Source organism: Canis aureus, chromosome 30 (assembly GCF_053574225.1).
Source record: "Canis aureus isolate CA01 chromosome 30, VMU_Caureus_v.1.0, whole genome shotgun sequence".
In the NCBI taxonomy this organism is placed as follows: Eukaryota; Metazoa; Chordata; class Mammalia; order Carnivora; family Canidae; genus Canis; species Canis aureus.
The window spans coordinates 37,261,919-37,278,205 of record NC_135640.1 but is presented as its reverse complement, the minus strand read 5'-3'; the positions used below and the strand labels follow the sequence as shown (position 1 = coordinate 37,278,205).

General features: G+C 45.1%; 1 protein-coding gene across 5 annotated transcripts in view; it reads right to left on the bottom strand.

Moving 5' to 3' along the window:
* KCNJ15 (potassium inwardly rectifying channel subfamily J member 15) overlaps positions 1–16,287 on the bottom strand; it is a 78,564-nt gene that overhangs the window by 35,751 nt on the left and 26,526 nt on the right. The window contains exons 1-2 of one of the 5 annotated variants that reach the window (XM_077879202.1): positions 12,441–12,858; positions 12,118–12,259 (exon numbers count right to left, since the gene is read on the bottom strand). The exons of 1 other annotated variant lie outside the window; for it this stretch is intronic. The gene's annotated coding sequence lies outside the window, so the exon portion shown is untranslated. Of the gene's footprint in view, positions 1–12,117; positions 12,859–16,287 lie in introns of those variants that run through there. 3 more of the 5 variants (XM_077879200.1, XM_077879201.1, XM_077879199.1) reach the window with 3 other exon arrangements.

Sequence of the window (16,287 nt, the reverse complement as noted above, 5' to 3'; positions counted from 1 at the left end):
TTACAAAGTAAGTTTTTGAAAAACAGAACTGTATAAGGAGGGAGTTAAGTCCTTAGGGAGGAAAGCAAGCTCATTTTGGTCATTTGGAGAATGGTCGTTATCTATTAATTCCTAGAAGCCAGAAGAGCCTTCCTGACATTTTCACAAAAAGCATCTCCTTTAACTCCCTGGTTTCCCTGTGGCAGGAATCCCTCTAAGTTTACAGATGAGAAACTGAGAAGTTAGATAACTAGCAGAGGATCACACAGCCCGGGCTTCCACCCTCAGATCTACTCAATTTCTCTCCTCTCTCCAGCCACCTTAAAGAAAAGCCTGTGTTCACCTTGGGTTGGGGCAGGGGTGATGCTGGAAAATCCACGCGGGAGGTGGGGAATCTTGAATGGGAACAGAAGGAACCAGTCTTTACAGATTGATGGCTTCCCATGTGCCCCCAAATGTGCAAAGACACCGAGGCTCAAACGTCCATGTGCCTTACTCAAGGACTCTGTGGCTGGGATTGCATGCCTGGAATTCACATCCAGGAATGCTGGCTTCCAAAGTCCAAAGTCTCTTGTCATGAGATCAGCCTGTCTCTCTTAACAGAGTGGCAGCTTCCACCACTACCTACCAGGGGCTTTTTCTCGCTCATCTTTCGTTTCTGCAGGACTTCAAGAAATCTTATCACATATGTATGTTCTCCTATCCAGAAGTTTCCGAAATAGTATTGACTTGACTTTTGCTAAGAAAATGAAAGTTTCCATTCTTTTAATCCACCTATATATTTTTCAAAATGACTATAATATATAGCATTTATGTCTTGCTGAGTTTTGTTTAATCACAGCACAGCACCAAGAAACCAGAAAGTAGTCCCAGCAAAACAAACTTTAAGCTGTAGGTTCAATGCCAACAGCAACTAATTGTTCTGAGGGAACTGGCATTGCTTGCTCATTCTCTTTCCCTCCTTATGACGGTCTTTGTCAGATCCTGCTTGTGTTCAAAAGGTCGCTGATCTTATGAAAGAATAGACTTGAAAAGTCTTGCTTTAATCATTGCAGTAATTAGCAAATTTGGACACTGCATTATCTTTCCCCTTTTACTGGAAACACATTCAAGAATGGACTTGTCGTTTATCCAGAGTGTCTCGGGAGAACTGAAGCTGGTAACTTGCAAAAGCCAGGTATTCACCCAGGTGTGAAAGGGCTTGAGTTGCTAGAATCTTCCTTCAGGGGTACATGTAAGCTCTGCTCCACCCTAAGCCTATACTTTTAAAATTGTGATGGAGGTTAATTTATTGAATCACTTGGTTGGGTTTCAGGAGGAAAGGCATGGGTAGCCACCCACAGATTGGGGCATGTAGGGAAGGAAACTTTCACCAAGAGCAGGCTCAGAAGAACCTCTGAGGACTCTGACTTGCCAGCCAAACGATAATCTCTCAATCGTCTGATTTTTTTTATCTCTTGTGGAGTTGGGAAGAGGCCACCAAGCCCTCTCTACTCTCTTTTCTTGTTGGCACCATCAGACCACCTGCAGCTTCTTTCCCTCAACTTCCAAACCTGCTTCTCACCTACTCTGATAAATGAGTCAAGGTGGTATCAGTAAGAGCGTCTCCAGAAAATTCCTACTGCCCATTGCTGCTTTGGTCCTCTATCTGCTTCTCTGATGATTTGTTCTCTTTCTGCATGGTAGACTTTCCCTTTTCTCAACCTCGGGCCCCCACCAGTTATGTTCTCCAAGGTCCGTTGTTCATCCTCCTTTATTTCTTTTTATACTGTCTCTTGTGTCCTCCACCTGACCTTCTTGACCATGACTGGTCCCATTACATTAACTGCTGCTGACCAACAGCACTTCCTCTCAGATCTACTCTGTGCTTCCAACATCCCATGGGACACCTTTCCTAGAGAACTGCCCAGAACTGACCTGTGCCAAACAGAAATCGTACTATTCGTTCCCCCTAAATGAAGTTACTTCTCCTGACTTTTGGTTCCAAGCAACAGCATCCTCAATCTGACACCTGCCTGTAAAATCCTTCCCTCCTGCTTAATCTAGTGGGAACCCAGAGACTCCGCCTTTTAATGCACCTTGCGAGTGCTTTCCTTTCCCCTTCTTCTGTCACTTTGGGCTCCACATCTTCAGCCTCTCAAAACATCCTTCCGGCCAGTCACGTGGCCTTCATTCCTTTAAAGTGCAGCTCAGGACCCCCCAAACCAAAGCCTTCAAAGTGACTCCTCACTGCTTACCAAACTGAACCCCAAAAACAGTCTTTGGCAACCAGCCTACCCTTGAGTCTCATTTCCAGAGGCACAGCATTTAAGGAGGTGGTCTCCAGAGGCCAATGACCCTACTTCAAAGATGACTTCACCCCTTCTGAAGCAAGTTACATAACGTCTGCACCCTGCTTTCCTCCTCTTGAAAACAAGGCCCATAATACAGCCTGCCAGATAGGATAGATAGTTGTCAGGATTAAGGTGGGTCTAGAACCTAGTGGCCTTTGGTGAGCACTCAACCTCACCTTGACTACTGCCAGCACTGCCCCTTCATTCCCTCCCTGGGGCACCTGCTATCCTCTGACTCTGATGGCTTCTCCTCCCATCCTGACTTTCAAAGTCTTATTCATTCTTTAGTACTCTCTGGAATGCCCCAGGCCTTTCCTTACTGTCCCAAACATATCTGGTCTTATCTCTTGACTATCTCCAGCTGTTTACCATGGCTCCTCGTGCAGTTCTCGTGTTCTTCCTGGCACCACAGATGTTCCGCTCTTTGAGTGTTTTTTTACTATTTCTCCACCTCTGTTCCTACCCACACATCCTCACAGAAGCAGACTGGGGGCTCCTTGAGATCAAGGACTGAGTCTTCTCCCACAGCCACCCAGCCTCCTGCCGAGCAAGCTACCCACACACATGTGCAGGACGAAGGGGATCAGGGCTAGAATCCAAATATCCAAAATCCTGTTTGGATTTGATTAAAAACTCATTAAATATTCATTTCCACCCACTTTAGGGCTGGTACGTCATAGGCCATTTCTTCAGATATTGAAAACTAAATGAGGTGTGTTACATAAAGGATAGTTTAGAGAACATCCCCCAAGAGACTGGACTACACAAGCTAATATCCATCATTATAAAATGTATTTTTAAATATATATATATATGCTCACACAGCCTTGGACTCTGAAACACTGTGTACTGGCACAGGCTGCTCTTGGTCGGAGTGAGATGTATTTGATGGTGATCACAGAAAGGTGGTTCCTGTAAGTTTTAGTCCTATCACCTTTCATCCTTAAAATGGGAAATCTTAGAAAATTCTCTTCAACTTAAAATTTAAAGCACATTGGAACCCAAATAACCTCATTGCTATAGGTATGCTAACACATGCCAGACTAAAACATAGCACTTGAGGACAACTTGAATGATGTGACAATACGGCCGGGTTCCCTGGATTGTCCAAACCATGGATCAAATCACCCTCTTCCTCTCCAGGATTGCAGCAAATGCCTCCTCTTCTTTCTTTCCCTAGGATCAAACTTTCAGTGCACAGACCCATGCCAAAGCCATGGAGTTCTATTTCAGTTTCCCTCTTTGCAAAATACTTTGCATGCTGCCTATTTTCCCTGTGTGGGGAAAATTTACTCAACTACTTTGTAACAGGTATGGGGTGCCCTGTAGAAACTCGTAAAAATATGTCTCCCTTCCATAATGACCCCACTTAAGCAATTCTAGCAGTTGATCTATCACTTTGTAATGTACACCAAGAGAAAAAAAAATGCACCCGTAGGTAGTTTTCAGATACATGTATTTTTAAAACACTTTGGATAAAAAGTTCTCCGTTGGCATAAATGCATGTCGTGGTTCAACTGAAGATGTAATTATGGCAAAAATTCCACCTTCGTGTCAATGCGTGTCGATTCAAAAAGCATCGCCTGAGGAATTATTTGTGGCAAGCTCTGGGAGCACAGAGGAAGAATCATGTAAAATCTCCATCATCATGGACCTTGCAATTCAGTAGGTGAGAGAGATGAGTAGATGGGCTCTTGTAATGTGGGACCAAGTGTGATGAACCAGCTAATCCAGGGTGGGGAGGGATGTCGACAGAGGGCTCCTAGCCCAGGTGTGGTGGATCCTAGATGGCTTTCTGGTGCTGGTGCCAGACCTGAGTCTAAACCAGTGGAGAATGTTTGTCCCCTCACTTACAGACAATTAAATTATAGAGATAGATATGCAAAAAAAAAAAAAAATCCCAAGAGGGAGAATAGACCTTGTCTTTCAAAGGAATTATAAAATATGGTACATGAGAAGACTAGACACAGCAAGGGCCCTGATTGATTTCCAGGTTCAAATATAAGGTGCATTTAAAACTCACATTTAATTCTGAAGTAACAAATAAGATTCTGCTGCTGTGGGCCTGTGTACATTTAGTTTGTGTTTTTAAAAAATAGATGAAACTCACATAAAGGAAGCAAATGATTTAATCAAATTACCTCTTTGAGGCTTACCTGTATTTTCCTTTCTCATCTACTTTTATGGTCATGTTGTATTTGTGTGAAGGTATGTGGATGTGCCTTTGGAAATCCACTTAAGTGGAATGTAAATCCACTTAGATCCTTAGGGAATAAGATGGATGTACTTTTCACAGAAGTGAGAAGTAAATACATTCTTAGGGGATGACTAAGAATGGTCTGTGGTCATGTCACAATTCCAGAAACTGGTCTGTGGTCATGTCACAATCCCAGAAACTGGCCAATCACCTGCAAGGACAGCTCAGGTCCAGAAGGTACAACCCACAGCCAAGTAGCACATGAACATTACAACATGTTCTTTCTTGGAGAACATGACACCTTGCCACCCCATACCGATTGGAGTTTGAAAAGGTGTTCCCAGTGAAGCTGCATGAAATATTAGTCAAAGGAGTAAAGAATAGCTGTAAGGAAGTAGGAGGAGGTGGGAGGCAGTTCTATAGTCCAACATGGTTCTACGACTTGGGAGTCAAAGTCAAAGGATGCCTCTGCTGTGGGACTTCTCAGAGTTTTAGCATGCTGATGATGATTGTGAAGGCCAAGAGGGAGTTATAGACTATGATAGATTCCTATCTAAGTACAAGCCACCTTATTTTTTGTAGGGCAAGAGTGACATGGAACCCCTCTTCAGGACTCATTGCTTGCCAGTAGAATGTCCTAGGACAGATGATGCTTTACTATCAAGTCCCATTGTGGTTCAGGATACCCCCTCCTGCCTTTTGGCTAGGGGAACCACTCCTCCTCCCAGACCCCTGGGCCAGGAAGTAGTAGGCCAGCACCTAAGGGTCTCCTCTAGTTCCCAGGTGATGGAGTCATGGAGACCTGGAGTGGTGTCCTCACTTCCCCTTACCTCCCAAGGCAGCTATGGCCTGCCTGGGAGAAGCCAATTCTTCTGCCCATAAGAGCCAGGTGGGTTGTGGTATCAGGAAATGGAACCCTGAGTCTTTCTTGATCGGATTATCCCAGCATTCTCATTGACAACAATTGAGCCATGTGACATAATACCCAACTCCTTTGTTAAGGAGTGTTGGTAAGACCAACATCACAGGGTGTCTGGGTAGCTCAGTTGGTCTGTCCTCTGCTCGGGTCGTGATCCCTGGGTCCTGGAATTGAGTACCCCGAGTCTAGTTCCCTGCTTAGTGGGGAGCCTACTTCTCCCTTTGCTCCTCCTCCCCCCACTTGTGCTCTCTTTCTTTCTGCTCCCTCTCTCTCTCAAATGAATAGATAAAATCTTTTTTAAAAAAATGAATAGATCTTTTTAAATAAATGATTTTTAAAAAGTCTTTTTAAAAAATGAATAGATAAACATTTTTGTAAAAAATGACAGCATTTTTTGATGCTGTTTAGACAGCAATGTTGGGGGATGTTTCATCTTTAATATGGACCTCAGGTGGAAATTACAGATTTGAAATTCATTAAATAAGACAAAATGTTGAAAATAAAGCACCACTGTTTCGTGATGTTGTTAACACTGAAATACTCTGTCTATACCTACACTGTTTCATTATTAATGTTGCGTCTAAATGCACACTCTCCTTGCATTTAAATATAAAATCTTTCCATGGACTTTTGAAAATATAAAGAAGACCCAACAGGTTCTCATTCCTTAGTATTTAGAGAATTCTAGGCAAAGGAACAAGGTGCTCCAGGGCTTATATATTTTTTTTCAGCCTCTAGCAGGTATGTTGGGATGGGGTTTTTAGGAAGAGTACAGATGATGCCAAATTTCGTGATGTTTCAAAGCAAAGGATAAACTTCTCAAATGTGTTCTTAAAAGATAGGAATAAAGGGTAATTCAAGAAGTAAGAAAGACCGATTTGGGGAACTGACTTTGTGTTCTTTGGCAGGGTGGAGTAGGATGGAGCAAGATATCACTCTGCCAACGTTTGAAGGCATAAACATTGCTGAGTGAGTGCATTACCTGACCTGGTATGCATGGGTTTTGCAAGCATTCATACCGAGAAATGGCTCTGTTACCCTGCTGTCTGAGTGGGAAACAGCATTAACAGAAAGGAGGAAAGAGGCTGTCCCTTGCCAGACACATGGACATTTCACAGGGCAAACCCTCTAGTCAGTTAGAAGAGAGGCACATTCCTGATGCCTTTAAATTCATTCTAGGTTCTAGGCCCATGGTTAGCAGGGTGTTCTTCTGGTTTTAACTTGAGTGAGGGCCTTTCAAATGGAAAAAGTGCACCATTAATTTCAGTGCCCACACATTCTGCTGTAGGAAAAACAGAACTTTGATAGCATCTTGCCCTTGGGCCTAGTTATGGCCTAAAGGTTTGGCCACAGCATAAGGATCTACATTTCACGGCAACCTGCCAGTGAAATGAGAAACATTCTACATATCGCCCAGATCAATTTTCCATATATCACCACCGATCATTAGATATGTATAAGCACGATGGTATTTTTGCTTATCATTTTCCAGTTACTCAGAGGGCAGCCAGCAGTTAAAATTTACATAAGTGAATGCAACCATTCCTTCACAAAACAAGCATTGGGCCTTTATTATGTATGACACAGCGTGGATTGATCTTGAAGGTAATGAAACCAAGCTTCAGGGAGCCTCGCTTATACTTAGACCAGCCCTCTCCAAAGCTTTGTACCTAATTTTCTAGTCATGATTTTGCATTCCTTCTCCTTAAAGAGGGCCCTCCAAATTGTATATTCTTCAAGCTCCATGTGATCTTGATCAGCCTGTGTGTTGGTGCTGGAGAAAACACACAAGAATTTTCATAGTGATCACCCTGACATGGGGGCAACCCCAGCTGAAATAGGATGTGGACTGAAACCCAAACTTGACTACCAGCGTCCTCAAAACAACCTGAGGATTGGATCTCTACTGCAGGAGTCACCCTCCGAGTCCCCTGTGTATTTCAATGGCCTCAGGGTGATCTGTAATCCCAGGGACATGTCAGGTTGAGAACCCAGAACCCTGGATGAGGGCATAAATGGCCAATGGAACACGGTGGCTCTGGATAAATATCACCGTCCTCATCCCTGAAGGAATCGCTTGCTTTGTTTACTGTGGATCGATACGCATCTAGATTGCCCTAAATTTGAGCTGCAGGGCTCAAATGAAAGAACAAAATAAAACTGTTCTTATTCTGTTACTAATTCTTTCCCACATTTCCTCTGGGTCCTCGGTCCCCTGGCAGGATAGACATGATCTTCCACTTAGTTGGTTCCTATGAACAAGAGTGTTTTTGTACCACAAATCACCATCTTGTCCACCTCGTGTACCATCTGTCCGATGCTGTGAGCATTATCAGGCAGCCCTGACTTGTGTCTATACCATGACTAAAATATCTGGCATTTTGTGCTATAGGATTTTAGGTCTAGAAGCACAGACTGTATTCTGGAATCAGGCTCCATGGGACCTTCTAGAGTCACACTGAACTGCTATGACCATGGGTATATTGATCTTTTCACCTGTTAAGGCACCATGCCCACTGAAGGGAACACAGGTACACAGACCCCTTGTGAGGTCTGATGATATTTTTTCTAGGAAATGAACAGAAATATTTTTGGCTAAAAGGCCCTAGAAATATGGTAAGAATCCCTATGTGGACTCCAGCTGCATCACACCGAGTGGAGAAGCCCTCACCCTTGTCTGTATTAACCCAGAGAATATTTTGTCACATTTGTCAGACTCCAGTTTCTTGCCTTGTCTTACAGCAAGAATGTGCATTTGCTCATTTTTCCCCTTTCATTTCAACCAAGTAACACTTACAAAATAAAACTTGTTTTATTTAGATTGTTTGTTTTTTTAGATTACACATTATTTTCTCTCATTCTGTGCCCTCATTTCTCCCTTTCAAGGTGGAGAAGCAGGCTGCCTGTTTTTTTTTTTTTTTCTTTAGTTGAGGGAAGGTTTGGCATTTCTAGGGCTGCTTGTTTCTGGCCACACCATTCCTTTTACCTGCCTGTAAAACTGGCACAGGGAAGCTACCTGAACAAGCAGCAAAGAGCCAGGTGTGTTGGGTCGGAGCTGTCCCCTTCCAGAGCCTTCCATCCTTACACACAGAGCACAGCCCGGCTTGGTTCACTTTGCTCTTCTGCAACCCCTCTACCCAGCCCTGCTGCACCCCACTCTCCACCTGCAGCCAAAACCCCACTGCCTAGGTGGCCCCCCTATGAGATGGAGGTGAGGGGCAGGGGAGAGAGAAGGATGGATAATCACCTCTGCTTGGTTAGTATTAAATGCCTCTTGCATTTATCCACTAACACGCAACAACCTCTTCTTTGCAAGTGTACAAACTAACATTAACACTTGCCATAGCTGCCTGACTATTTTTTGGAGTGAACTCACTCTGACTTGAAAGACAAATTAAAACACATGTGGAGACACCTCGTTTCCTCCAGCGTGATGTGCTTCAATTGTTGCAGGCGGAAAGACAGTAGCTGAGTCACTTACACATTGAAGACTGCAGGCAATGATCAGAATGATAGGGAGGCTGTGAGCCCTGCGCAGGGGCTCGCCATCTGGGCCCCGTCCTGCTTGGGGCGCCCCCCGGGGACTGTTGGGTGGGCTGGGAGACTCAGATGTGGCCACCGCGCAAATACAGTCCGCAAAATACAGTCTGGGCTCCTAAGTGGGGCAGGCGAGGAAGTCAGAGCATTGCTCCATCTCTAACCCAGGAGGGGGTGAGGCAGGAAAGGATATTTCAAGTGCTTGACACTTGCTGATTAAGTCTGGAAAAGTTTGCGCTCTGCTCGTTCAGTGCCACACACCGGTGGCTTTCCGTGTATGAGCATGTGGCCGTGTGTCAGGTGGATAATTACACACGTGTGTACACACACACACACATACACACACCAAAACGAGAAAGTGCAGCCCTCCCCAGATTTCCTCCTGCAAGGGCAGAGCCAAGTGTGCCCGCTGAGCCCTGCATCCAGGAGCCCGCAGACCTGCTTTTGTTGGCTCTCAGGACGGCTGGCAGGGGAAGCCTGGGGTCTCGCTCTCTTCCACCCCCCCCCAAAAAAAAACGAGCCGACTGCACCAGTGTGCAGTGTGAGGAGAGGAAATTGGGAAAATAGCACTTTCCGTAAAATGACCACAACGGTTGGTGGAGGAAGCCGTAGGGAGAGGGTGGGAGGGCTTTTTAAAAATGTGTTTTCCTGGGCAGCCCGGGTGGCTCAGCGGTTTAGTGACGCCTGCAGCCCAGGGTGTGATCCGGGAGACCGGGGATCGAGTCCCACATGGGGCTCCCTGCATGGAGCCTGCTTCTCCCTCTGCCTGTATCTCTGCCTCTCTCTCTCTCTCTCTGCATGTGTCTCTCATGAATAAATAAATAAAATAAAAAAAGAAAGAACCTGCTAGGGGCACCTGGGTGGCTAAGTGGTTGAGCGTCTGCCTTTGGCCCAGGGCGTGATCTAGGGGTTCAGGGATCGAGTCCCACATCTGGGCTCCCTGCCCAGAGCCTGCTTCTCCCTCTGCCTGTGTCTCTGCCTGTGTCTCTGCCTCTCTCATGAATAAACAAATAAAATATATTTTTTTTAATGTGTTTTCCTTAAACAACCAGATTCACAGCATTCAACCAAGCCCCTTCCTAACCAACCCCCAAGGTACTTCTGCCTTTGCTGAGACACGTCAGCTCCGTTATTTGATTAGCATTTCCGAGATAGGGACCTGATCCGGTTCAACTCTCCTACTCTAACTTTTCCTGAAGACTTGCCACGTGACCCCTGGGTGGCTCCCTGCACCGGCACGGATTACACTCCCAGCCAGAAACGCAGTGAAACTGCTAAACAAAGCAACACAAAACAAGAGGGGAAAAAATAATAATAACACCACCACCACCACCACCCACACACACCCTGAAAACCCAGGGAAGAAAGAGTCGAGGGAGTCGTGTGTGGGGTAAGTGCTGCCTTGTTGTGTGGGTCACGGTCCCCGGAAGGTGCCCTGCGACTCTTTTCTTTGGATGCTTAGGGGGACTTGAAATGGAGAGGACAAAAAAAAAATAAAAATAAAAATAAAATAAAAAAAAAAAAAAAAAAAAAAGAAATGGAGAGGACGTGTCACCTAAGGCTATTGTTGTCCAAGCATTTACGAGAGGGGACAACGCAAGGTAGGGGTCTGGGATAACAGTAGATCGCGCGTGTGCATGAGTGTGACTCTGGGGCTTCCAGGCAGGAAAGGACTTTACAGATCATTTGCCATTTTAGTTTTCAAGATTCTTCCTTTAGGTAAAAAAAAAAAAGAAAAAGGAAAAAAAAAAAACAGCCATTAGAAACGACAAATACCCACCATTTGCTTTGAGGTGGATGGACCTGGAGGGTATTATGCTGAGTGAAGTAAGTCAATCAGAGAAGGACAAACATGATACGTCTCATTCATTTGGGGAGTATAAAAAATAGTGAAAGGGAATAAAGGGGACAGAAGAGAAAATGAGTGAAAATATCAGAGAGGGTGACAAAACATGAGACACACCTAACTCTGGGAAACGAACAAGGGGTAGTGGAAGGGGAGGTGGGCGGGGGGACAGGGTGACTGGGTGACGGGCACTTAGGGGGGCACTTGGCGGGATGAGCACTGGGGGTTATGCTATAGGTTGGCAAATTGAACTCCGATAAAAAAATTAAAAAATAAAAAATAAAACACAAAAAAAAAAACAAAGAAAAAAAAGGAAAAAGAAAAAGAAAAAAAGAATAAGAAAAAAGTCGAAATATTTTCCATTCCGAAGAACTAAACCTACATGTGTGAACCGAGTGGCACGAGTCATCCTGGTCTTTAATTCCCCCAGGTGGCCACTGCATTGGTCGACAGTGTCCTAACCCGTGGCTTTTGGGAGTTGGGAGGTCAAGAAACACCTCACCCAATGACAGATTCTTACTTCCTTCAGGCGACTACATGCGGAAGTACAGAGAGGAGATAAAAACAAAACAAAACAAAAAAAAACAGACAAACAAAAACCTACTTCCCGGGAGCAGCGTGGAAGTGCCACTCAGAGGAACATTTCTCGGCTGCGAGCAGTCGAAACTTACAGGCGATCACACACAGGTTCTGAGACCCGCTTCCCCACGGGTTGTGAACAAAGGTTCATAATATTTCCAAAGTCAGAATTGTTTACCTTCCTTCCACCTACCGTGGAAAACTTACGTAACTTTTTTTCCCCCTTCCTAAGCATAGGTAACAGATTTAAAAATATTCCGCTGAGGTTTCGCCTTACGGCAACCTGGACTGCCTTCTCCCCGGACAAAGGAGACTGACTGCCAGAAAAAGACCCAAGAACTCTATAATCACTGAAAAATCAGTAACAAACTTGCTCTGACAGCCACTGCGAAAGGAAAACCCTTGCAAGGAGAAGTCTGGGAGTCCCTCCTTCCCTCCACCTAGATCACTTACACCCACAGCAAACAAGACAACATCTGGATATTGTTTCACAGGCAAGAATAAAGCACTTTTTTTTTTTTTTTTGCCCCATCATTAAGTAAAAAACCCGTTCTCCACATGCAAACAGCCCTTGTAAAGTTTCCCCAGATAAGCTTGGAAGTTTTGAATGATTTAAGGGAGTTTTAAGAGAATCACCCCTCGTTCATTGCTTTGGAGCAAAGTTTGTTCAGAAACCTCTCCAGCCGGGCTCAGTGCTGCGGGGTTGACCGAAGCGCGTACCTCTTACCTGCAGAGACGCGGATGCACCAGACTCCTGCCTGGATGGGAAGTGATGACCCCGGCAAAGAAATGTCCAGGCGATGCAGGTTGCCTTGGGAAAGATAGGTGTTTAGGTTCTCTCAAAGTGAAGAAAAGTCTCTCGCCGTTCGCTGTCAGTCAAAAACAAGTTGGTACAAGTTGGAGTAGGATTTACCTGAAGGAACTGAAGAGAGGAGGAAAGAGATTGGGAGAGATTGAGCAGAGGGAGGAGGGACGAGGAGGGAGGAGGGAGGGGGAGAGGGAGAGAGGGCTCCATGATGTCAGCAGTGTGCCTTAAGGAAATCTACAGACCAGCAAAAGATTCTAGTGGACACCGGGTCCTGAGCTCCCCGAACACCTGTAGGAAAGAAAACTGATTCCCTTTTAAAGACAAGGGGCCAGTTAATCTTTGAAGAAACTTTGGCCACTCTTATCAAAGCCTTTTTTAAAGGCCCCTTTGCCTAAATAAACCATAAATAAATAACCAGTTAACATCTCTGCTAACCAGCTCTCCGACATCCCATGTTCCCTCCTCCTCGTCCCTCTCCCCACTGCAAATGAATGTTAACAGAATCCCTGCCTCTTGGGAAAAGCAGAACAAACCCATACAGATGATACATATATCGAATGTACATAAGCAAAATGTCACAGAGGAAAACTCTTGTGTTTTTAGCTCAATCTCCCTGGAGCCTCTGTTTTCCCTAACCAAAAAAAGCTTAAAGAAGTTGCATAGATGTGGGTAAAATCGAGTTCTTTGGGATCACAGAAGCTCGGATTGAGGCTCCGTGTTGGAATCTGGTTTCCAGCATTTGTGCCCAGTGTCCGGTGCTTTTATGAGAAACGGCCAGACTTCATCCTTGAGGCAGAAGTCTAAAGGGAGGTCTCAGTCTCTGGAAGTGGAGGCAAGGTTTCTTTCTGGAATAGTGTTGTATGTCCTTCCTATGCCAAGTCATTTCTTGTGGCCATCATGCCAGGGAGGCCCGTCCGAGGCCCGTCAGGGTCGCCAAACTTCTGGGGCCAGAGTGCACATGGAGCTCGGGGAAGCCCTAAGAGACAGGATGGCTTTCCCGCAGGTGCCTTCCCCAGTGAGCTCCCCGGCACGGGTCACAGGCAATGCTGTCAAGGGAAGTGAAGGCTCTCTGTCACAAAATGATGATGACGCACTCACATGTCCCCTGTACAAGCACCTCGGCAGGGCCAGGGCTCTGCAGGTGCCTTAAGCTGGAGGGAAGACTAGATGACCCGACTGATTTGTTGGTAGCAAATGGTACATCCCCTCCCCTGCATCCTGGGTCCACTCCTATGCATCTCCTCCACTTCATGCTGGATGCAGCTCTTGCTTTTCAGGGGGCTCGAATAAATGGGGGCAGGAAGGGATGAGGGGTTATTTTTTTTTTAAGGGGTAAAGCCTGAAACTGCCTACTTTACCCTACCACCTTCCTTGACTCCAAGCCTTGGTGTAAATCATGCCCTTTTTCTGATTCCCCAGTGGGAATGATGCATCATCCTTCCCTTTTGTCCTCTTTCCCAGGGAGCAGAGGCCTTTTCAGCCTGCGAAAGTAGGGTGGCTCCTCAGAGAAGATGCTGGGCTCCCCTGGGGCCTCAGAACTGGAGGGGATGAAGAAGACATGAGGGAGTGCAGATGTCTTCAAGCTGGTGATCCTACTCCAGACCGTAGAATCAGACACATATCAGAGGAGGATGTGATGAAAGCCCCACATAGAACAGGGAAACACAGAAGTGCAAAATAGCAAGTGGAAAACCCAGCTTCAAGGCCTGACCGTATCCTACGTCAAGTGGTTTGTGCAGGCTGTCCCATTGGCCTGGAATGTTCTCCCTCAGATCTTCATTCACCCAGCGATTCTGGTCAAGACTTAGCCCCGTGGCACCTTCTCAGGGGACCCAGGCCCCCCATCTCATACAGCCCCAACCCAACTGGATGCCTAGTTCTCCCTTTTATTCTGTATGCCACTTAGCACTGTCTAAATTGTCCTGACTCTTTATCATTTGCTGTCGATTTCGTTTAGTGCTTGACCACACCTGTCTTGTGCACTATGTGTCTGTTGAGGGACACCTGGCACATCATAGTCCCTCAAACAATTAATCGTCAGGTAGCTTGATAAAAGATTATGAATAGACAGTGCGGCTTGTCACAATTGAAATTTAATTCTTATTTTCTTACTTTTAATGAATATTCCCAGGGCCAGCTTTAATTAGTAAAGTAACATTCGAATACTGTTTCTCAATGTATAAAGTTCGTTCAGATATGTTATTAATTTGGTGCTCAGACCAAAAAGGCACGATTAGTTTCAGGGCCAGGAAGTGGAAGTCAGAGAGGTTAAGTGACGTGCTCAGAGTCACAGAGCTGGAAGGGAGTGAGGCTCAAAACAACTCTCCTCATGCATTCTTCATTAGGCTACATTTTTCTCAAATTCGTCTGTTGTGGACATACATATGCATGTGTCAATCCCTTTGAATATCAATTCATACACTACCTGAATGATAATCACAGTCTAATACTCTGGCAAGTTTTAGATCTTGCAGGACCATACACAGCAGAGCTCGTATTCCTTAATAACACGCTCTTAAAAATGATGAAAGAAGAAAAGGAGTTCAAAATAGTATGAAAACATGGAAAGATTTAAAGGTTAAGACAATATGCTTCATGTTGGCGGTGTCCACCTGTTTTTGTTCATTTTCCTTTGGGGCTACACATCAACTATCAGATATGGAGGTCGTAGCTGTAACAATTCACAAAAGGACATAAGGCATTATAAATGCATGATAAAGTGATGAGATGTGTGTGCGATAGCTCTAGAAAAGTATCTACGAGATTTCTGTCGCAGGGGACAGACTCCTTGGCACGCTCCAGTAATTGAATGATCTAAGTATTTCCAGTGCTAAATGAGGGAGAGAAACGAGACAAATTACTAATCTTGACAAAAGCATTTGTGTCACCAGTCTCCCTCCCATACAGTGAGTGAAATCTGCTTTGCAACCCACTTCTATCAGAATCTACAATCAGATTACTTCAAAAAAACATAGCTAATCATCTTGTAACTGAAGATGGTCGATGTTACTGATCTTTTAGCCTAAAATAAAAAACAAACATGAAGGAGTATTCCGTAACTCTTTCTTCTTTCCTTCCTCCCTAGTTAATTGAAAGCAAGACTCTTATATGTGTCAAATTTTAATAGAGTATACATCTAAAGTCTGAATTTTTATCCAAAGTTTTAAATGATGTCTGAAAACTGGACAGAAAAGATCACAAGAACCAGCTCTTCTGAGAGAGCCATTTCCCAAGAAAAATTTCCAAAAGAGAAGAAGAAGAAGAAAAAAAAAAAGCTGTAGTGCTTCCAATTCTCATCTTGGCTTAAATTGAGACATAAAAAACCTTCAAGTGTGATAAGAGGAAAAAAGTACATTTTTACCTATTTAAGTTGCTTTAGATATGGGACTATTTACGGAGGATTATGTCAGTTTTTAAAACTTCCTGGAAGCCGCTTATGACCCCAGGGGCTTCAAGTGTCCCCCACAGGCCAGGCAGGACTTGGTCGGGTGCCTCATTTGCGCTCATAGCCCCTGGCCCAGAGGCATGTCAAACATCCCCCAGGAATGTAGGTGAGCCGTGGAGAATGAAGAATGCCCATCTCAATCCTTTCAAGACTCTGCAAAGCCAGACCTGGGGGCCTGCTTGCCTTTGACCTTGCCAGGGGGAGGCTTGTGTCAGGAAGCCACAATGTTGAAATCTTGTCTTGGAGTGGCTCTCTAGAAGCAGCTGTTGCGACAAAGATGCATGTGCAATTTATTAAAGTGCTCCTGGGAGAAATCTGAGGGAGAGGAGGTGGGGCAAGCAGGGGAGGGAATGAAGTTAAGAGGGCAATTTTAAGTTCAGGCCAGTTCCCTGCCTGAATCTGGAGGGAGTTTTGGAGTGAAAGTCGCATATTAGATGTGGGAGCTGGACTGCCTTGCTCCTGCCCAGCCACCTTTGCTAGGAGTAGAAGGGCCAATGGGGCATCCAGCTGTCCTGGTGCTCTGGCTTTCTGTATCCACAAGGAAGTGGCTCCGGTAGCACAGGGGCAGGCTTATGAAGAGGTGGGAGGTCAGGGGTAGCAGCTGCAAGGCATCAGAAGTAGTACACCTGGAAGATGGGGAATGC